General features: G+C 39.5%; 1 pseudogene; it reads left to right on the top strand.

Moving 5' to 3' along the window:
- The first annotated feature begins 20,120 nt into the window (after positions 1–20,120).
- Positions 20,121–20,706, top strand: LOC138812097 (large ribosomal subunit protein uL6 pseudogene; annotated as a pseudogene).
- Positions 20,707–23,169: the final 2,463 nt, after the last annotated feature.

Below are 23,169 nucleotides of genomic sequence, written 5' to 3'. Positions count from 1 at the left end.
GTTAGCTTATCAATTTTCTGCTTTTTGAAAATCTTTGTTTAAATTTGATTCCTACTATTAACTTCATTTTTAAAAAATATTTTAATAGTAAAATGAATAATATCTTGCTCTATTTGTCATACTGTAACAAAAACCTAGACAAGGTAAGCTATAAGGAACAGAAATTTAGCTCTCATCATTGGGAATGCTGGGAAGTCCAAGGTTAAGTTCAAGATCAAGATGTGGGCTAGTTAGGATATCTAATGAGGGCTGCTGTCTTTTTCCAAGGAGACACCTTGATGTTGCAGTCACTGGATGGGAGAAGTACTGTCTTTATATGCCACAAAGCAGAAAGGCACATGGAACAATATCTTCCTTCATGCCTTTTTGAAAAATAAAATTTTATTTTATCAATGAATCTATTTATTCATTATTAACTTATTAATTATCTATTTATTTTAGAGGCACTGGGGTCTGAATTTGGAGCCTTGAGATAACTTGGTTGACTTGCTTGCATCTGGTGTTCTACTACTGGAGCCATACCTCTAGTCCAGTATTTTACTGATTAATTGGAGATAGAGTCTCGCAGACTTTCCTGTTCTGATTGGCTTTGAACCTCTGGCTATCAGCGTTGAGTAGCTAGCATTACAGATTTGAGCACCATTGTCTAGAAGCATTTTGGTAAAGACAACTAATCTAACTGTTGAGAGATGAGACCTCCTGGATTAATTATCTCTTAGAGGCTTTACTTCCAAATTCTATGACATTGGCAACACCTGTATTTTGAAGAGGACACAAGCAAACCATAGCAAATACTACAATTATTCATTTCTCTTCTATTTCTATTTTATCTAACTCAGAAGCTTTGATTTTAAGATTATTTCTTAAATCACTTTCAAAATGATCTTAATGATAGTTTAGCTATTAAGTCAAGGAGGGCTGAGAGGGCTTTGAAAATCCTAATTAGTGTGAGGTTTTTAAGAAGATTTACTTTCTGGAAGTCTCAGCAATATCGTTTCTCACCATTTCTGATTTTAGTACTTGCTTGCTCATCTATATGTCAAGTTACGTACTTAACCACTGTGCAAGCTATTGTCATTGGGTGATAAGAAACTAGCTGATGGGCCTCACTGTACACGATGGATAAGAATAGATGGTAAATTCACCAAGGATGATTTTTAAAGTGCTTTTTGAATGAGCTGAAGAGAACAATGGATCATGGATGCTAACCCAAAATATTCACTTGGTTAGACATCTGTTTTCCTTCTATGTTTTATGAAGAATCTCATAACAAAAAATTAAGGGCCACTATATTATCATAGCAATCACTGCTAACAATATAAAAGTTTAAAAAATATTTTGCCTATTCAACGTTAAGATTAGTTTTCTCATTTGATTTTCATACCACGCATACAAAACAACTAAAACATATTGCTGTTTTTTTCATTCAGTTATGGAACGTGAGACTCGAGGAAATGACATAATTTGTCTAGCATTCCATATTTAGTATTTTAAACAACTATTTCTAGGGCTAGATATGAGAGTACACTTTTCAATTGTACATCCAACTAAAAACATCCTATCATTTTTTTTTACCTATATCCCAGCATGTTTTTCACGTTTTCAATTGCTATATAATTTTTGCTGGCAGTTACCCCATTTTGAGTTACCATCCAAGAAACCTATCATTTTCACCATATATTTACTTTTTCTTAGGGGAAAATTATATATAGCACTAACCTCATAATTCTGGTTAGGCTGATCTGGGCAAATATTATGATGTTCTTTTTGATTCCATATTTGAAAATGCTGTCACAGAGTATGTATGTATGTGTGTGTGTGTATATATATATATATATATATATATATATATATATATATATATCTTTTGGTATGCTCTATTCTTTTAAGTTTAATGGTTTAAAGTTCTAGTATCTTAAAAGAATTCACACACATTACATTTAGATCAATTAATAGTGCTTTCTGGAATTTGTGAACAATGTTGATGGCTTAAAATATGACTTCTTACATTTCTACCATTTAGTAGGGCAAGAATATTTTAGATGAAAACTTTCAAGGAAAATATATGCTGGTTTCTTAAAACTTGGTTGTTGCAAGGCTACGGAAATCATCATGGAGGAATAGGTGTGTTAACTCACTCCAAGTTTTAATTTCAGTCCTTGTACTTACATTGCCATATACAACAGTCAGATTTCCATAGTTTGGTACTGGTACAAGAAGAGACCTCAGGACCAATGGAATAGAACTGAAAACCCAGAAATGAACCTATAGACCTATAGCCACCTAATCTTCAATAAGGGAGGTAAAAAAAATAGAATGGAAGAAAGATAGCCTCTTCAGTAAATAGTGCTGGCAAAATTGGTTAATCACCTGTAGAAAACTAAAGCTAGATCCTTATATATCACCCTGCACCAGAATCAGCTCCAAATGGATCAAAGACGTTGGAGTAAAAACAGACACCCTGAAACATTACAGGAAGGAATAGGAGAAACCCTGAGTCTCCTTGGCACAGGCTGAAATTTTCTTAATTGAGACCCAGAAAGACAACAAATCAAAGAAAGGTTGGACAAATGAGATTGCATGAAGTTGCAGAGCTTCTGCATGGCAAAGGACATAGCTAGCAAGATCAATAGAAAGCTCACAGATTGGGAGAAGATCTTCACTAGCCATACAATGGACAAGGGTCTCATATCTAAAATATACTTGGAACTCAAAAAATTAAATCCCTCAACAACAAATCCTCTAAGAAACACCTGCCTGATAAATAAGTGAGCTAAAGACTTAAAGAGAAACTTCTCTGAAGAGGAAATAAGAATGGCCAATAGACACATGAAGAAATGCTCAACATCCCTAGCCATAAAAGAAATGCAAATCAAAACAACATTGAGATTCCACTTCACCCCAGTTAGAATGGCTATAATCAAGAACTCTAATAACAACAGATGCTGGAGGGGATGTGGCCAAAAGGGAACCCTACTGCATTGTTGGTGGGAGTGTAAACTTGTTCAACCACTTTGGAAAGTAGTATGGAGGTTCCTCAAAAGACTCCACATAGAGCTCCCCTATGACCCAGCAATCCCACTTTTGGGCATTTACCCAAATGATCACAAATAAGGCCATACTAAAGCTACCAGTACCACTATGTTTATTGCAGTATTATTTACCATAGCTAAGATATGGAACCAACCCAGATGCCCCTCAGTAGATGAATGGATCAAGAAAATGTGATATATATATATATATATATATATATATATATATATATATATATATATATGAATTCTATGCCTCCCTCCATCCAAAAGAATGACATTGCCCCATTTCTTAGGAAATGGAAATCTGACTGTTGTATATGGCAATGTAAGTACAAGGACTGAAATTAAAACCTAAAGAGTGAGTTAACACATCTATTCCTTCATGATGATTTCCTTAGCCTTGCAACAACCAAGTATTACTTAAGTGAAATAAGCCAGCTCCAAAGAAACATAGGTCCCATGGTTCCCCTTATTTGCAATAACTAGTATATGTGTAGGACAAGCAGAAAAGGCCAAAAGCTATGTACATATGACCAGATAAGATGATGTTAAGCGAAATCAACCCCAAGATAGGGACACTATGGTTTTTTTCTTCCTTGCTATTGTTTCTGACGTATTTATAAATTACCATGTGATTTTTTTGTTTCTTTGTATGTTCTTTCCCCACAGTATAACCTCTGTTTTCACTGTTTTTGACGTCGGTGCCCTGCATCTTGTATATATACTTCTGTAATTCGGGGAGGAGAAGGGAAAAAACAAAATGCTTAAATAAGGATACAGGTTGACCCATCTAACAATGAGATGTACAAAACACTATGTTGAAAACAAACTTTACAACTTCGGTGGGGTGCAGGGGGGGATGTAGTTGTGGAGATGGGAGGAAAGGGATGGTAGGGGGAAAGCGAAGGAGGAGGCAACAATGCTCAATAGGAAATGTACTCATTACCTTGCTCATGTAACTGTAGCCCCTCTGTATAGAAGTTTTATAATAAAAAACATACAAAAAAGAAACTGTGTTTTGGAGTTAGCACAAAACTGTAAATCATTTGTAATAAACAAAAGTTCATGATTTGATGCTTATATTTTCATTTAATATCATGCATGTAATAGTTTATTTTCCACTGAATAGATCCAAAATCAAAATAGCAAGGACTCAATTATGTCTTGGAAATTGTTCCTATTTTATTATACAAGCCCTGATCATATATCCTCTCTTCTTCCTCTGAGAAATAGGAGAATGTTTTCATTTTACCTGGCTTAGAAGATTGGTATTTGGTGTGTCACAAATGTTAAAAATCTTGAATCATATTGAAGGATCCGGGGATATGAGGCTAAGTTTTAGGCTTGAAATTTGGCTTATACTTAGTTTTTTTTAAATTAGAAGCAATATATTTCTTAAGCCTTTATATGTAAGAAGAACAGTATGATGCACTAAGAAAAGATCACTAGCTCTGGGTTTGGAAGGCTTGCCTCTTTGTGAGACATTGAGTTATAAACTTGGTTTTCTCTTAGCTTGGTTATGATCTCAGAGGGGTAATGGAAGGAATCAAACAAGACAGTACATAGGAAGATACTTTGGGAATCACACAACTGCTATGTGGTGGCTCCTGTTAGCCATGAGAATGTATGTGGGCTTTGGGTATAAGTGTAACTAGTCCAGCAGCCCACCTAGGAAGGGAGAGCCAGGATAATGCAGGAACCAACAATCTCTTTTTGAAGAAAAGTCTTTCCATCTGACGTCTATTTCCCACATGGAGTCATGTCCTAGTTCCATATGGCAGAGGATAGCTTTGCCATGGCTATGCTGTGTTTATTTCCTGTCTTCCCTCTCTTTGCTTCCAGGAAATAATATCTAGGGAAATTTAAGTGCTTGTTTGTAATTCTGAAACTTGGTAGTGTGTTTTCTTGGTATTTTGATTGTTACGGTTAAAAATACAATTTCTTCTGCTGCTTTATAAATAATTTAGAATAGTTTTTCTTTCAGTTGTTTATATATTTGTAGTGGTGGAGATGATGATGATGATGATGATGATGATGATGATGATGATGATGATGATGATGATGATGATGATGATAGTAATGATGATGATTGGTGCTGGTACTGGATTTTTACTCAGGGCTTCAAACTCTATGAAGCTCACAGCTGTCCATGCCTCTACTTCTGGCTTTTTGCTGGTTAATTAAAGATAAGATTGTCTCCTATATGTCTGCCTGGGCAGACTTAATAACCTGAATCCTCTGGTCTAAGCCTCTTGAGCAGAAGAGTAGCTAGAATTAGAGGCATGAGCCACTAGCACCAGGTTCTTGGGATTGTTCTTAATATACATATCAGTTGTTTCAGACAAAATACCATTCAGGAGTTTCTTTCAGACCAAGTATTTTAGCACCATCATTATGGAGACATATGCAGCAGAAATAACTACTGGATACTGAGAGCACTAAGTCAAGCAACATGGCGTCTTGAGGAAAATAGAAGCCCGCAGAACTAGTAGAAAGTGGGGCTGGGAAGGTGGCTCAGTGGTAGAGCTCTTGCCTTGCATGCCTGAGGCCCTGGGTTCGATTCCTCAGCACCACATAAGCAAAAAGAAAAAATGCCGGAAGTGGCGCTGTGGCTCAGGTGGTAGAGCGCTAGCCTTGAGCTGAAGAGCTTAGGGATAGTGCCCAGGCCCAGAGTTCAGGCCCCACGACCAGACCCCCCCCCAAAAAAAAAGAACTAGTAGAAAGTGGTAAAAGCTAGTTGTTCGTGGTTGGGAGAGACTTGGTATTAAATATATCAATTTCTGTTTATGTAGAGTTTAGGCACTAATGACTCTAGACTAGATTTAGCTTGCATAGTTTTAAAAAATTGAGATAATGTGAATACATTAGGAAATTTCATACAGAAGTTTATTCTAGTATCTCTTGAAAAACTTTAGAAATTTTAGCAAACATCACTCTTCATTCCATACAGGACAATAGTCACTGGGAGAGGAACAGAACATGACTCCCTGGAAAAGGCCAGGTGCTCTCAAGTTTGTTTCTAGCTGCATCATTTTACAAACCATCTAGCTGGTTATTTCTGAAACACCCAAGCAGGCTTCATCTGAGGGCCTTTGAACTTGCTGATCCTTAACCTGGGATTTTTTTTCTCCTGAGTAGTTGTATGGCTCTCATTTCATTCAAGTCTCTAGCTAGAGATCACCTCCTTGGAGAATCCTTTCCTGACTTTCCTTGCCAAAAGGACAAACTTACCTTATTGCTTTCATTTTATTCTACTTGATTGCTCTCCTAGGCTCTTACCACCACATGGCATATTACATATTTATATGCATTTACTAGTTTATTTAGGGGAATACATGGTTTGTTAGAGTAGGATCCCCAATTTGTTTCCTATGGTAACCCTATACCTACTATGGGGCCTGGCACAAGTTAAGCTTTCAATAAATACATGCTGAGTTAGCACTGCTCTTGCAGACTTGCTGAATTCCTTAGTGTTCTGTGATGGGTATCTGACTATATGAGCCTCTAGTGTACCCTGGCTCCTACCACAAAAAAGCAAACAGTAACATAGATTGAATAATAAAAAAGTATGTAACTTTGTCGGCATAACATGCATATAGCTATTCTATACCACTCCAAAACATACATCAAGATTCAAAAATCAGCATTACATGTAGCACTGGCCATGGAAAGCTGTTCTCAGGGCCTGGTGTCGGACAGACGCTGCATGAGCCCTGTTTACTCATCAGTGCTATGAATTTGAGAGGTCTGAGGGGCATGTAATGGGATACATGATCCCATTTAGATTAGCTTCATGCCTCGGAATTCTGTGGCTTCTCCATGACACCTATTCATTTCACTCTTTGACCAGGGTACTGACAGTTTTTGTTTTGTTTATTTTTTTTGTCAGTTGTGGGGCTTGAACTCTGGGCCTGGGTGCTGCCCCTCAGCACTTCAGTTCAAGGCGAGTGCTCTACCACTTGAGCCACAGCGCCACTTCTGGTTTTCTGGTGGTTCATTGGAGATAAGAGTCTCGAGGACTTTCCTTGCTTGGGCTGGCTTTGAGCCACGATCCTCAGATTTCATCCTCCTGAATAGCGAGGATTACAGGCGTGAGCCACCAGCGCCTGGGCTGAACAGTTTTTGGTCAGGCCATATTGAAAGCATACAGTTGTGGAGGTGGGAGGTAGGTAAGATGAGGTAGGAAATGACATCTCATGGCCTTCTGTTTCTGAGTACTCATAGTTCCTGTAGAACTCAGCATTGAATGTAAACATTTATCAGGAATATCAGAAGCAAGAATCAACTTTTGTCAGGATAGATGACAGGGAAATGGGGAAGGGAATATATTTTGAGTTCAGAGATGTTTTATCACAATGTAAAATAAAATCCCATCATCTCTCTGTCCTGTGTGCCCTCAGCAAGTGACACAGACATGGAAAGATTTATGTAATTCAGTCTTACCCTCTTAGGAAGCATGAAACAGAGGGATGAAACTTAACTTGTCTGTCATTAGCCTGACCCATGTGGTAAATGTGTATATATGTGTATTTGTGTGTTTGTGAGTGCACTTGTGTGTGTATGCACGAGAGTGTATACATTTCCCCCAACAATTAGGAGATACTTCATTTTGTTACTTAGAAGATCTGCCTCACTCCCATTGGTTCCCACTCTCTTTTCTGATCTTTCTTTTTACAACCAGAAGGAAAAGCAAGCTCACTGGGTATAGAATTTGATCAGCTCAAATCCCTTTCTTTCTTTCCTTCCTTCCTTCCTTCTTTCTTTCCATCCTTTTTTTCCTTCCTTCCTTCAATCCTTCCTTCCTTCCTTCTTCCCTCCCTCCCTCCTTCCCTTTCTTCCTCCCTTTCTTTTATTTTCTCCCCCTTTGTCCTAATCGCTCCTCAACTGTGCTTTTCTGTTTTATAATAAATAAGTTTAAGGCAATCTCCTTTGTCTGAAAAAAACATGTTTATTGACTGTCTACTAGCCCCAGACAATAGAGATCCAACAGCAGAATAACAAGGTTTTGAAAATATTCTGTAAGCTGAGAAAACTCCAAGGAGGATTTTTACAGGTACTAATTGATGAAAATCTATCAAGGAAAGAGGTTAAGCAGTAGCAAACAAATGATATTCCTTTCCTGTACAACATAGGCAGTTAACCCTGGTGTTCTGCGTAAATCTTTTCTGTATGATATGAATGGAGGTATGAATTGCCAATGGTTTTCTAGCAAAATAACTACCAATTCCAACAAAGGAGAAAAATGTCCCCAAAGAAGCCAGGACCAGACGTTTCTGTCCATATGCATGAACACCACACAAAGACAGGCTAGTGCGCTTCCCTCACTTTTCTTCCCCAGGCTAAAAAATTCCTATGGTTCCCCTAAGCTATAGGAGAAGTTACCCCAACATGGCATAGAACATTCTCAGTCTATCTTGATATCTAAAGATGGAAATATAAACATGGTGTCAAAAATGTAGTTGAGTGGGTGGCCCCTTGAGGATGGAGGGTATCTTTTTTTAGAGCCATTTTAATTAGCAAATGATTGAGATCACATCACATATTGTTCTTAGCTGAAATCTGTGGCAGTAAGAGGGAAGCAAGAAACCACAGAACTGTAGGAAAGTTACTGTTATTCAATATTTCATAGGTTCTGTGTGTGTGTGTGTGTGTGTGTGTGTGTGTGTGTGTGTGTGTGTGTGTGTGTGTGTGTGTGTGTGTGTCTTGTACTCAGGTGCTGTCCCTAAGGGTTTTCCCTCTCCCTAAAGCTAGTGTTCTACTGTGTGAGTCTCAGGTCCACTTCAGCTTTTTGGTGGCTAATTGAAGAGTCTCATGGACTTTCCTGCCTGGGCTAGCTTTGAACTGTGATCCTCAGCCTCTTGAGCAGCTAGAATTACAGACTTGAACCTCTGTGCCTGACTGGGATTCTTTCAAATCATGATGGGAACAATAGTTTCAATAACAGTAGGATTTGCCTTTTTGTTTTTGTTTTTCGGGGAAGAGATTTCTTTGTTCCTCCATTGGCTCTTTAAGCAGGCTCCATAAGAGGCTTAACCAGGGAAGAATTTCTGAGACAACTGATTGTCTGATTCATTTCTATTAATCTCTGTTAATAAGAAAATGTTTTGTTTCTGTGCTTTGGATGGAAAAGATTTCCAAACGATCTGCTTACCTTTCCTAGTAAGTATGGGTTAGAAGTACTGACGGCTTTGCTGAAGACTGAGGTATTTACACTACTGTTTAGTCCCCACATGGGGACAATGGGCATCCTAGCTGTGTGCTCTAATAAGTACATAGCTATTGGAGTTTGGACTGAATCTCCCATGAGGACTTGTCTGCTGCCATTTTACAGAAACCATCGCCAGTGATTGCAGGCTGTGCTGCAGCTCTCTTTAGTTCTAAGCTCCTTGAGAAGAAAAGGACTTCCAGTGAAATTACATGCATTGTTACCAAATTAGGGAGTAACAGAGTGATGGTTCAAACTCAATGCCATAAATATTCAATACTCAAGACAGTTCCATCTTATAGATCAGTAAAATGAGATTCAAAGAAGTTTTTTAATTTTTTTTTATTTTGAGAATACTGTACAGAGGGGTTACAATTACATGGGCAAGATAATGAGAACATTTCTTATCAAGCCTTGTTGCCTCCTCATTGTTTCCCCTTCCTATCCCTTCCCATACTCCTCCCTGCCCCCCATCCGGTCCTCCCTCCACTCCCCCCCCCACCAAAGTTGTTAAGTTCATTTTTTGACATAATGACTTGTACATCTCATTGTTGTAATGGGTCCGCCTGTATCCCTATTTAAATGATTGTTTTTTCCCTTCCCCTCCACAAATTATACCAACATCAAATATAGTGAAAATATGGGTTATACTGTGGGGAAGGGACATACAAAGCAACATAGAAATCATCTTATAAACACATTAGAAACAATTGCATGAAAGGAAAAAAAACATTTGAATACTTGTCTTGGGGTTCATTCCCCCAACATCAACTTATCTGACCTTTTCTGCTTGACTCAGACATATACTAGTTATTGCAAATAAGGGAAACCATGGGACCTATGTTTCTTTGGGCCTGCCTTACTTCCCTTAATGCTGTACAAAGGGGTTACAGTTACATGAGTAAGGTAATGGGTATATTTCTTGTTGAGAATTGTTACTCCCTCCTTTTTTTGTTCTCTTACGATCCCTTCCCCCTCACCTCCTCACTCCCCCCCCCACCGAAGTTGTAAAGTTCATTTCCAGTATAATGAGATTCAAAGAATTAAAGTGCGTTATTCAAAGCAATAGAACAAGCTAGACTGGGAGGTAGATTTGGCCTGGTTCCTAAGTCAGGTGATGTTTTACCATATCCTGCATGTGGCCTCATGTACAACCCACTAGGATCTCAAGAGCAGACTTGATACAAGGGGTTCCTGACTACTATATCAATCATAGCACTAACAGAACTGGTCCCTCATTTGCAGAAAGTCTTTATTCTTTGTTATCACTGACTTTGCCCTTGATCTATGGCCAAAACGGTTCTTAGTTCGTTCATTTCTATCATTTTTAATCCTCATGAAATGCCTATGTACCATTATTTTACAGGTAGAGCCACTGAGTCATGGTCCCATTAAGGAACTTCCTCAAGGTTTCATCGATAGAAAGAAACCAATCTGAAATTTAAATTGGTCAGTGGAGGCCCACATCTAACCTCTTCGCATCATACAGTGGCCTTCAAAGTGTTAGGCCCTATGTAAAAGCTCCTGTCCCACCCCAGTGAGGACTGCCATGTGTGGCCAGGTGCTTGGCACCTATGAACTTGGAGTACGCTACAACTGGACTTTGGTTAGCATCAGAGGGTCATGCTGGATGACTAAGTCACTCTCATCTGTGTGAATGGATGTTTGACTGGCCTTAGCTCACCGTAGGGTGGAGTCTGCTCTGGTTAGAACACTTAGTGGCTGAATAAATACTAGGAGCATCTTGGAAAGGTTGTCCAGGCTGGTGGTTTGACACTGTTTGGAGAGGTGCCACTGAAAACCAGGCTTGACCATTGATGTGCTGTGGAGAGTCTTCGGCTTCTTAGCCTCCCACTGTCCTAGTTTCCCTGGAGGTCAACCAAGGACAAACAAATCCTGTTATTTCTGCTGAGTTTCTCTTCTTCACGCTGTGGAAAGAGGCAAAAGCTGCCTCTGAAATTCTGGACAAAATAAACTAGACAGAGCCAAGATGGAAAAGGCTAGTGCACTCTCCTTCCACCTGGGAGGGTAACAGATGCACAGTGCTGGCATAGCGCAAGGAGGTTCTCTTTTCTACTTCTAGAGGCCCATTGCCTTCTGTCAACAGAACTGCTTCCTTTTATCATATCAAGAACTGTGATAGAGGCTTTGGGGAGCTAAGACTGGCAGTTTATGCCAAGCATCCCTTCCCTAGCTATGATCTTACTGGGGACCTTAGAAAAGAATGGCTGCCATGATATTGAATCGATGGAATGCAGAAGAATGGGGTCAATGTGCATGCTCCTTAGCTGATGTTGATGCTAGAGATACCAAGGAAAGAAGAATGACCCCAATGGATAAAACCAGCCATGTCATGGAAGACATTGAGGAAGCTTTGCTCTGAATTAATCAAACTTAATGCTAGAATGTGGCCATCTGGGAGTCTTTTATAGGATTTCCTTATTTGTCTATATGATTTTCTGATATCTGCACATAGGAAAACTTGCAGGAGATCCTCAAAGTAGCCTAGAAGACTGTTTGGACATAGACATATAAAAGTTCCTTGAGTGTGCATATAAAATTGGCTTCTCTGTTTATTTAAGTTAGGCTTTCAGAGTGTAAAAGTGGTGGGCGAGATGATCAAGTGCTGTTGTGTCTTTACAAAAGCAACAGTGAAGGGTGGGAGAATGCAGTCATTCAATGCACATATGTGAAAATACATCGAGGAAAATTGAGGGGATGGGTGGGACTGGAAGAGATGAGGGAGAATGATGAAAGGGGTGAAATTGATCAAGATGCCTTGTGCTCATAAACTGACACATTGAATTTAATCTCCCCGTGTATAACCACTTAAAGACAATAGAATAAAATTACAAAATAAGAACATATGTATGCCAGAAAATGAATATAAAACTTGACTTTATGTCTTTCACTAAATTAAATCAAAGTAAAAAAATGAAAAAGCAATTAGCAAAAAACAAAGGGTCAGATAATCTCTGTTGGGATATGGGAATCTGTTTCTCTTAAAAGTCTTCCTTTCTCTTCACTATTGGTCTCTAATCCAGAAAAATAATCCCACTTGTGTAAATTATTTCTCACACTGTATCTCGCAGAGAGCACTGCAATTATTGGGGAGTTGAAACATTACTGACAGATATGACAGACATGTTACCCTAAGTAACCTGGAGAGGTGCCTACACAGTTCAGTGACTTAGGGTGATTAATGAGCAGTGTTAAAAAAAACTGCAAAGCTGAGACATTGAGTTCAGTTTCTTTTCTCTAATGTTGATTAAGAAATGGAGACTCCCTTACATTTAGGAAGTAGAGTTGGCGTCTGGATAATTTATACTTTATCATACTTAATCATGATAATGTAACCCTGAGTAAGAGTTATACCTTCTTTTTTCAACAATGCACCAATTTAAATCAATTTTTATCATGTGAATATTTGGTAGACTTAGCATCAAAGTAAATATTAAGGATTTCTGGAATGGTAAAAAATCAGAGATCTTTTAAGACAGTGCAACCATTTCTTTATCAGCCTTTGAGAGTTAGGCTGCAATAGCTATAAATAACTGCTTCCCTTGCCAAGAGGCCTTTCTTGACCTCCCTCATATATTACTGTCATTTCTTATGATTTTTAAAAATAATTTTGTAGCCTCTGGGACTTTTCTTTGCAATGTTAATCACAACTGCAATTCTAGTCACTCCTGTAATTATTTGTTAGGCATCTCTTTCTCCCACAAAGACAGATGCCCTTGTGGGGTTTTTTTTTACTTCTGTGTTTCCAGTTCTCAAAAACTATGTCTAGCACATACACATTGTAAGTATTAACTTGTATCATGAAACTTTATTGTAATAACATCCTGCTTTACATATTATGACTCATTGTGGTGTCCATCAAGATATATTGGCTTGTGCAATTTGAAAACCTAAAACCTTGTGTAGAAGAATTTTTTAAATGAAAGAGATATATTTTTTCCTAAAAAGAAGTCTGGATTATTAGATGATAGATGTTAATTCCCCTTTATAGCTGTTTTGCAGCATAGAGCAACTCAATGGCATTGAGTTTATGTTTTGGGAGAGGAATAATAAAGGCATAGGAGAATACCATTGGGGAAGATTATAAAAGGCCTGGAGATCATGTCATGATGCTCATAAGTCTATTTCATGTACCATAACTGGATAGTTTTCTCTGTAGTTCCATGGCCCGGCCATTTCCATGGTCTTATCTTTCTATGGAGCAAGGATGTCGGATCTTAACATAGGTACCAGGTCTATCCAATCAAATCATTTATTGGAATTTTTCAAGCATTTGTTTTGTTTTCTAACTTTTTTTTTTTTTTGGTCTGGTTGTGGGGCCTGAACTCTGGGCCTGGGCGCTGTCTCTCAGCTCTTCAGCTCAAGGCTAATACTCTACCACTTGAGCCACAGTGCTACTTCCGGCTTTTTTCTTTTTTCTTATATGGTACTGAGGAATTGAACCCAGGGCCTCAGGCATGCAAGGCAAGCGCTCTACCACTGAGCCACCTTCCTAGCCCTTGTTTTCTAACTTAAGAAGACAATTTCAGAATAAACGTTGAAGAGAATTACAAAGAAAAAGTCATACAACAAAGAAAAAGTCATAAAATGGACAAACTGAAGAAAGGAAGTGGGATTTTTCTCTCTACTATCGTCTAGGACATTGAAAACAGGATTGTTAAGGCAAGTGGTTAAAAATCAGGTGAGGATACAAATTTTGACCTTCTATGTCTAATCTGAGTTTAATTTGGTGTTTTCTCGGAAAGCATTTCTAATAATGCTAGAGGGTCAATCTTTAGACATCTTTAGACATCAAAGATGTCTCACTTGGTACATGTGCATTTTGTTTGTAATAACATTTTGCATTCACTTGAAAATTAACATTCATATTTGGTTGAGCCCCAAGATCCAAGATCGTGTTTCTCAAAAATGTAGAAGTTAGTCCAGTTGCTTGGAAGATGAATCTCTTCGAGAGAGAGAAAAAGCATCACTGACTCTACAGAGATGTGTGTGTGTGTGTGTGTGTGTGTGTGTGTGTGTGTGTGTGTGTGTGTGTGTTCTGAGCCCTCCTTCCTTATGTTCAGAAAGCACAGAAGACTGCATTATGAGAAACACAGAGAGTGAGGCTTACCTTAAAACATCTTCCTTATTCACTAGTCTATACCTATGCTTGCCTTCATTCTACACACATTGAAGATATGCTTAGAATGTTACAGAGGAGCTTCAAGAACTAGAGTGTCTTGAATTAGCTCAGTGGTCCTCAGTAGGGCAAGTCCTTTCTTGGATAGGTTTTGGAATTTGTAGGGGTATTTTTTGTTCTTACTGTAATAGTGTCTCATGGCCAGGACCAAGGATAGCAGATGACTTGTTATTTCCATGAAGGTGAAGACTGGTCACATGCTACACATACTTCCAATTGTTCAGACATTCATGTAGGTGGAAACCTTGATCTAAGCTTAGGACCTAAACTCAAATCCATATGTATGCTATGACTGGCTAACATATAAAATCCATATGTATGCTTAGACTGGACAACATATAAACAATGGGAATGGACTTAATGTAGTTCTGGAGCATCCAAGATCACCTACAAATTCAGTGTGCAGTAAGGGATTAATTTCTGCTTTCAGCATGGGACCTTGTTGTCGTGCATCCTCTGGTGAGGCTGTATGTGTCCTCAGATGACAGAAATTAGAAAGACAATAAAATCTAGCTAGTTCTCCTCGGACCTTTCATAAGGTGTGGTCCTGGCAATGGTGGGAGATGATATATCCTTTAAGAGTTGGGGCCTACTACAAAGTGTTTAGGTCACTGAACTTCCAGCCTTATTAAGGCATTCATGCCGATCTTGAGGAGCTCAGTTCCTTTGAGAGTGAGTTGTTATAAGAGAAAGAGCCTGGGAAGTGGTGCTGTGGCTCAAGGGGTAGAGCACTAGCCTTGAGCTGAAGAGTTGAGGGACAGCACCCAGGCCCAGAGTTCAAGCCCATGACTGACAAAATGTGTGTGTGTGTGTGTGTGTGTGTGTGTGTGTGTGTGTGTGTGTGTGTCTGTGTGTGTCTGTGAGAGAGATAGAGAGAGAGAGAGAGAGAGAGAGAGAGAGAGAGAGAGAGAGAGAGAGAGAGAGAGAGAGAGAGAGAGAGAGAGAGCCTGATCTCTGAATTTTTCTCTGGCTTCTTATCTCCCCTTACACTCTCTCTCTCACACATACATTGGCACAATAATGTCACCCACCATGTTGTGATACAGCCAAAGGGCCCCTCACCAAAGGCCAAACTGATGAGGCCACCTAATCTTAAACCTCTAAAATTGTGAGCTAAATAAACCTCTTTATGTGTTACCCTCAGATATTTTGTTAGAACACATTCATTGTTTGGATTTTATTCCTTATACTAGATGCTTTCTAAAATACAGGAAAATAAGCTAGTTTCCTCACAAATATATATCAGCAAAGTTTGATGTTTTGCTTCCACATAGTGGGACTCTATCTTCCTAGAGAACTTGTTTCTACTTTTAGCCAGAGAGCCCTTCATCCACAGATGTCTTGAGTATGAATCAGCTGTGTCAGCAGAGATCCCTGAGACAAAATTGCTCTTCTGGGATGCCAAACAGGGATTTTCTCTTTTAAACCCTCCCCTCTTTTATTTAAGTGCTGGCAACAGGGTTCTAACAAGGAACATATTTCAAAACCATTTTCTCCATCTCTATCTATTTCCGCAATCTTTATTTCAGTAAATAAAACGCAGCGTCCAAGTCATGCTTTTTCCCAGGACAATTTTGCCTCTCACACAAGAGTGTGTTTCTGAAATACTAAATCAGTGAGCTCTTGGGGGTGGGGGGGGGACACCTTCAACTCACAGAGCAGCATGAGTGTGAAGCAAACATTTTCTTTATGGTAGCTTTCATCTAGGAACTTTCACAGAAAGTCTAGATTAAAAGTCCAGAATGCTGTATTTTTCTGTACACAGACCTCAGGCTTTCTAACATCTGGAAAAAGTGGTTTGTTATTTGGACCTTCCAGCAAAATGCTCTTTAAATTGCATTCACATAAGACTGTACAGTTCGCTTATAGTTTGGATGATAGTGACACCTCTCCTTTTACTTGGCTGGGCTGGGAGTTATTTGGATCAGAATGAATGCCCTTGAAAAAACATTAGGGGAACTGCCACAGTCATGTTGTAAAGGGTATGAGAGAGACCGTCGCTCAGTCTTCTGACTGGAGCCAAAAAAGTCTCTTAGCTCACCTGGACCAACTCAACCCTTTGAACTGGAATAAAAAGTCCACATATTAGGCACTGGCATCTTCAAAGTTTAATCCCTAGGTAGCAAGTAGTTTGTGATGCAAATCACGCTTGAGCACAAGGTAGCCAGGTTTATAGAGGAAAATAACCCAGGAAGTAAATCTTTAGGGACCTGAGAGACAGACTTATCAGTGACCACTGTCCATTGGGACCCCTGGGAATTGTCATTGGCCATCAGTCAGCAACTCCCTTCCCTTAGTCTCGGAAGAGTTTTCCAGGGAAAAGGATTTTGGTGATCTGAGGGGCCTTGGCATGGGAATGGAAGAGAGAATGGAAGGAAGCAGAAGAGAAAAATCAGCGAGAAGTAAAATGAACAAGATTTATGACAGCAACCCATCCCTCGTCTGCTGTCCACCACCCCTCCCTGAGATGTGTTTTCCAGCTCCTTGGCCAGACTGATTTCGAATGAAGCAAACTAGCAGGCTGCCATCACTTTCTTTGAAAGGCTGTCAACAGATGAATGGACCATTCCAATATAGTAATTCTCCTCAAATCTAGTCTATATTTTCTATCACATCACTGAATTTATGTTTCCCTTGGAATAGCCTAAGCTTTTGTTTATGCCCTATGAATGCTTGTTTCCTAGCCACCAACATCGTGTTTCTGTTTTACCATGTGATCACTTGGCTAGTTATAGAGATTTAAACCTTTGTAGTAAGATTCCTTCCAATCTATAATTATTGTCGTGCTGCTCTTCAGGTTTCTTCCTTATATTGCCACTTTCTGTAGTTGGTGCTCTACCTGGTACAGGGTTAAGCGTAATGGGCTGTGCCAGGGCCTGGGGGCAAGGAAAAGATCTTGGTATTGGAGTGTGTATGTGTGTGTGTGGAGGGGGGGTGGTCTTCAGTTTCTTCCTGGTTTCTACTTTTATTTTATGGTAAATTAGTCAACCTTTGGGGCTCTACAGTTTCTTATTGGTGACAAGAGTCCTTTTTGTTTCTTCCTTTAATTCCTTTATACTCCGTTGACATTAACACCCAAGTCTGGTGGTTCTGATATCGTTTTCAATGGCCTGTTTCCCTTCATTTCCTACAACTCTACTGGATATGGGGACAAGATCCAGAGCACAGACAAGGAGGGATGAGAGAGAACACGTTGTTTTTGTTTTTGTTTTTTTGTTTTTTGTTTTATGGTTCGACCAAGTGGGTAAGGAATGTAAAAAAATATATACAAGCTCCTGTAGAATATAGACTGAACATAGTGTAGGAAGCATGAGAATTTAAACTTCTTGGAGAGAAATATGTTAAATAAATGGTTGCTTGAATTATAATAGGGTCTCAAGATGCCATCTATGGACCCATCTCTCTCCATCAGGTTGACTAGTGCTCATTTGCTCTAAAAAGCCCCCAAATTGATACTTGATCTTGAGTTGTTTCTTACACCAAACCTCTGATTTCTTGTGCCATTTTTTTCTCCCATCTGTGCTTAAATTAAAAGAAAAATCATCTGTGTCCTTTGGTTTTATAGAAAGGTCTTGAGAAAACCTGAAAACCATTAGGAACTTTGAAAGACTGCTTGATTAAGATGCCACAACCCTCCCCCCCCCCGCCTTTGTTTAAAAAGAAAAGCTCTTCAAAGTCCTGCAACTATGAAGAACATATTTTTAGATTCCTTGTGGTTACTTTAATGTCTGACCTTTCTTTGACATCGCATTTGAGAAAGGCAGGGGATATCTCCAGAGATAAAAATTTGATCCACCATTTTCAACCCATGCCAAGTCCCGAATAGCTGACCCTGATTCATCTTGTTAAAGTTAAATGCTTGTCTTCTTTCACTCATAGTCCATGACTTGAGCATCTCTTTGACCTTTTGATGCCCCCTTTCCATGTTGTCCTCACCTCCTCTAGTTCACAGGAACAAAAATTTCCCTTGCCCCCAGGAACTCAGCAATCAGGACTGGAATGGGTCTTTTCCTCCCGTGAGCTGGTTATTTGCCTTCTTTTAACTCTTGAGTGCTAATGACTTGGACCTGAATCACAATCTTTACATGGCTTTTATTCTGGTGTGTGGCATGGGGAAGTGGCTGAGGAGAGATCATGTGGCCAGATGGAGCTTGGAAATGAGAACTCATGTTGGACAGAAGCAGAGGAGAGAAGGACGCGAGAAGGAAGGTGGCTTTCCACCACACTAACAGATACCTGAGACATTCATGTTGGCTCACTGATCTGGAGGTTTCAATTCATGATCAGTTGATCCCATTACTTTTGGGTTTGAGAGGTGATGCCTTATGGTAGGAGAATGCAGTGGATCAAAGATGCTCATTTCATAGCCAGGATACAAGAGACAAGAAGAGGACAGAAGTGGGGTCCTACTACCTTTGATGGCTTTTATTAGCACGTACTAATTGTTCAAGGAGATTTAGTCACAAACACATGCATATAATGCACCCTGATCAAACTCACCCCTTCCATTACTCTCCCTTATCTCCTTTTCCTATTTCTTAAGACAACTTCAACAGATTTCATTGTTTTATTTTTATACATACATATAAAATACTTCAACCATATCTATCCTCATTATCCCTTTCCAGGAACACTTAACCCTCCCTAGTACCCACTTGTGCACAATCTGTTTTATTTCTTATCATCAAAGAAAATGAGCTACCAGCAGGGTGCTGGTAATCCCAGCTACTTAGGAGTCTAGCTGCCTAGAGTCCATGAGACTCCTATCTCCAATATACTACTCAGAAAAAGCCAGAAGTGGCTTTGAGCACGAAGAGGCTCAGGGATAGCACCCAGGCCCTGAATCCAAGGCTTCGGACCTGCAAAGAAAAATTTAGTGTATATTAATTGCACAAAGGATATTTTGCACACTATGATACTTTATATATGCTATTATTTAGTCTGATTAACTTCTTCTACAATTCTCTCTTGACAGTTCCTTCCTCTACCAACATTGCTCAGTAGTTTTTAGGGAGATTTCCTATGCTATCTTCATGCATAGCCACTATGTATTTCAATATTATTCATCCTCCACCATTCTTTGTCCCTTTCTTCCTTCCCCTCATCTCCTTAAGCAGTCCAGTGGTTAAATCACTGGAGGTATTATAATACTGGATTTCAAATGATACAACAGAGTCATAGTAACAAAAACAACATGGTATTAGTGGCACAAAATCAGATGTGAAGACAAAGCAATGGACTAGAAGACGCAGAAATAAACCCACACAACTATGGATATCTTAACTTTGACAAAGAAGTGAAAAACATAGGTGGGAGACGCGATATCCTCTTCAACAAGTATTGAGAAAATTGTCTGTCTATATGCAGGAGGCTGAAATTTGATCCTTCTCTCACCCTGCAGGAAAATTTGGTAAGATTTCATCTTACCCTAAGTGATGACTATCATATGAGTTCCAAAAAGAAAAAAGCAACAAATGATAGCAAGCATGCAGGGGAAAATAACATTCATATTCTGTTGCTAGGAATGTAAATTAGTGTAATCACTATGGAACTCAGTGTGGCAGTTCCTCAAAATAAAGTAAAACAGACCAACCTTATGATGCCCTTGCACACACACGCTTGGATGAGTATAAATTAGTGTATAAGAGTTATACCTCTCTTTGTCCCATCTACTGCGAGAATGAAGACCATTCTCAGCAATCAGATGTCGACATTCCAGAAAATGTCCACATCACTATGAAGGGACATGCAGTGATTGCGAAAGATCTCTGCGGAACCCTGTGGAGGGATTTCAACCACATCAATGTAGAATTCAGCCTTCTTGGAAAAGAAAAGAAGAGGCTCCGGGTTGACAAATAGTGGGGAAACAGAAAGGAACTGGCCACCTTGCGCAAGATCTGTAGGCATGTACAGAACATGATCAAGGGTTTTACTCTGGGCTTTGGTTACAAGGGCTTTGGTTACAAGATGAGGTCTGTGTATGCTCATTTCTCCATTAATGTTGTTATTCAGGAGAATGGGTCTCTAGTTGAAATCTGAAACTTCTTGGGTTAGAAATATATCTGAAAAGTTAGGATGAGGACAGGTGTTCAATCTTTCAAGCCCAGAAAGATGAATTAATCCTTGAAGGAAATGATATTGAACTTGTCTCAAATTCAGCTGCTTTGATTCAGCAAGCAACAGCAGTTAAAAACAAAGATATCAGAAAAATTTTGGATGGTATCTATGTTTCCGAAAAAGGAACAATTCAACAGACTGATGAATAAGGGCTAAGTTAACACATCTTAGGAGGCTATCCTGGATCCTGACCAGTTTCTGATAGTTCTATGATGCAATCAATAAAATAATTCTATTGAAAAAAATGACACCTATATGCCCATATTTACTATAGCTCTGTTGACACTAGCCAGAATTTAGAATCCGCTCTGGTAATGGATAAAGGAAATATGATACATATATACTGTAGAATATGACTCAGCCATATAAAAAGTGAAATTGTATCATTTGCAGGAAAGATGGATGGAATTGGAGATCATGTTGAGCAGGATTAACCAAGCTCAAAATACCAAATATCTCATGGTTCTGCTCATTTGTGGAACCCAAACTTCCTGTCTCCTTTGAGGATATGGTCCTAATGTGACTAACAGGCTCTACTTCTTAACTAGTTTCCAATAGTACAGTAGGGGACACTCAACGTCCAAACTATGGCAGACAAGTCACAGACTGGGAATGGGGTGATGAACCCTAGTTTTCCCTGAACTCTCATTTACCACTGTAAACTGTGACTCCCATGGGTAATCAGCTTTCCAGGTGTACTTACCAAGAGCAAGCACATTTCATAATGCATTATTAGCATGTTGTATGACATTTAAGCATCTCATGCTATACTAGGCAAGCATCTTTTAGACTTCTTTGTCTTAGGCTTGCTGGAACTAATAAGCAGCAGCAGGCTTGCTAGTGACTGAAGCTTAGTACAATCTTATTTAGGTGCTTGGGATAGAATCTATTGGAGGGAGATATTTTGTGTTGGATAGAAGGGGAATCTGGAGATGAAGTCACGAACCCAGTCCCTTAGGAGTCCTTGGTATTTTTCCATGAAACCTTTTGCCCCTCCAGGGAATGAGGCTCTCTGGAGAAGGCAGCAATGTTTCTGAAAGCTGTCTTCCTGAGGACCCATCATGGCATGTATTCTCCTAGTGGAGTAACAGTTCTGTGCAAAGCTTGGGCGGTGAAAGTCTGCTCTATTTTTATAACATCATTCAAACAGAACCCAGTATGTCAACTGACACCACTGTGGGTGGGGGTGGGGAGCAAGCTTTCTCTGTTTCCATTCAATCACTTATCCAATGTGATTCCCAAAGTTACTTTTTAAGGTAAATCTGTTGCTTGAGCCCCTCAAGGAAAGGGTTAAATATCATCCTGCTCTTTTCTCCAAGTAAGTAAAAGAGAAACATCTTCAACATAGTAACTTCTTAAAGAAAACCCTCCAAATAATATTATTAAACATTTTCATGCTTGATGAAATAAACTTTTCAAAGTAATATGGAAAAAATGATTTCATTTAAACACCTTTTAGCCAAAAAACCATATGCTGCTTGTTAGGCTGTGCAGAAGGAGAGATTTTTGCAGTGCCTGCCTGCACATCTGGAGGTCTGTGGTTCCACCACTGGCCCCATCATAGATGGGGACTCTGCTGGCGTAGAACTCAGCAGGCAGACTGGCCCATGTGTTCTGCCAGGTCCCTAGAATGCAGACTGGGGTTGTATGGCAGGGAGGGGGGCGGGCAAGGGAGTGACTGAATGTATGCATGTGAACTACCATGCAAACCTGTGTGGAAGGAGCCTGGAGGTCACGCTATAGGATCCCAAAGCTTCAGGTGTCCCAAGGCAGACCAGTTTACAGTTATGTGTTCAGGCTGTCCACAGATTCAGGGACATAAATAACTGCCAAACAAGAGGACTCTTCTCTCTCCTCTGCTCTTGCTTCGTCTTGTAGCATCAGGAAATCTCATCAGAGGTAAGCAGTATCCCATGAAATCTTAGCATTAGCTACATTCCACTGCAAAACAAGAGAAAGCAAAAGTGCCAAATCCTTCCAGCAACCTTGGATAGACTGTATGAGGGAAAAGTTAACCATTCCTTGAATCAGTATTTCTTGTGAACCTACTATGTGCCAGAGCAAGAGGTCTGGACAGGCACAGATCAGAAGGCTTGGGTGAGGTGCATTTTGCAGGGTAGGTGGAGCTGGACAAAATGAACAGTGGCCTTAGGCCCTGGTTCTATAAGATTATGAGTCACTGAACAACTAGTATATTCTGTCTCTACCAATATACTCCTACGCTTCAGAGTGTTCAAAGCTTGACTTTGTGAAATGGTTGTAAATAATAACAATCAGGCTCCACAAAGTTTAACAGTAATTTCTTTTAACAAGCACTGTGCCAGGTACTTTACAAACCTTCATAGCAACCTTTAGGACAGATACTATTTTCCTTCCATCTTGTACATCTGCAAATAGACATAGCAGTGAAATAACTTGTGTGAGATCATATGGTTAATATGTTAAAGTCTTGGCAAATGATCACCCATCCTGATTGCCTGAGATTTTTGTGTTTCCCTGAACCTGTGTGTGTGTGTGTGTGTGTGTGTGTGTATGTGTGTGTGTGTGTGTATGTATGTGTGTGTGAATGTCCCAGGACACACACAGATGGTTGGTGATGATGGAAGTGTAGC

The sequence above is a fragment of the Dipodomys merriami genome, unplaced genomic scaffold (assembly GCF_024711535.1).
Source record: "Dipodomys merriami isolate MVZ:Mamm:240054 unplaced genomic scaffold, mDipMer1.0.p SCAF_56, whole genome shotgun sequence".
Taxonomy (NCBI): Eukaryota; Metazoa; Chordata; class Mammalia; order Rodentia; family Heteromyidae; genus Dipodomys; species Dipodomys merriami.
Note: the sequence above shows the minus strand (reverse complement) of the source record. Positions and strands in the feature narration are given on the sequence as shown.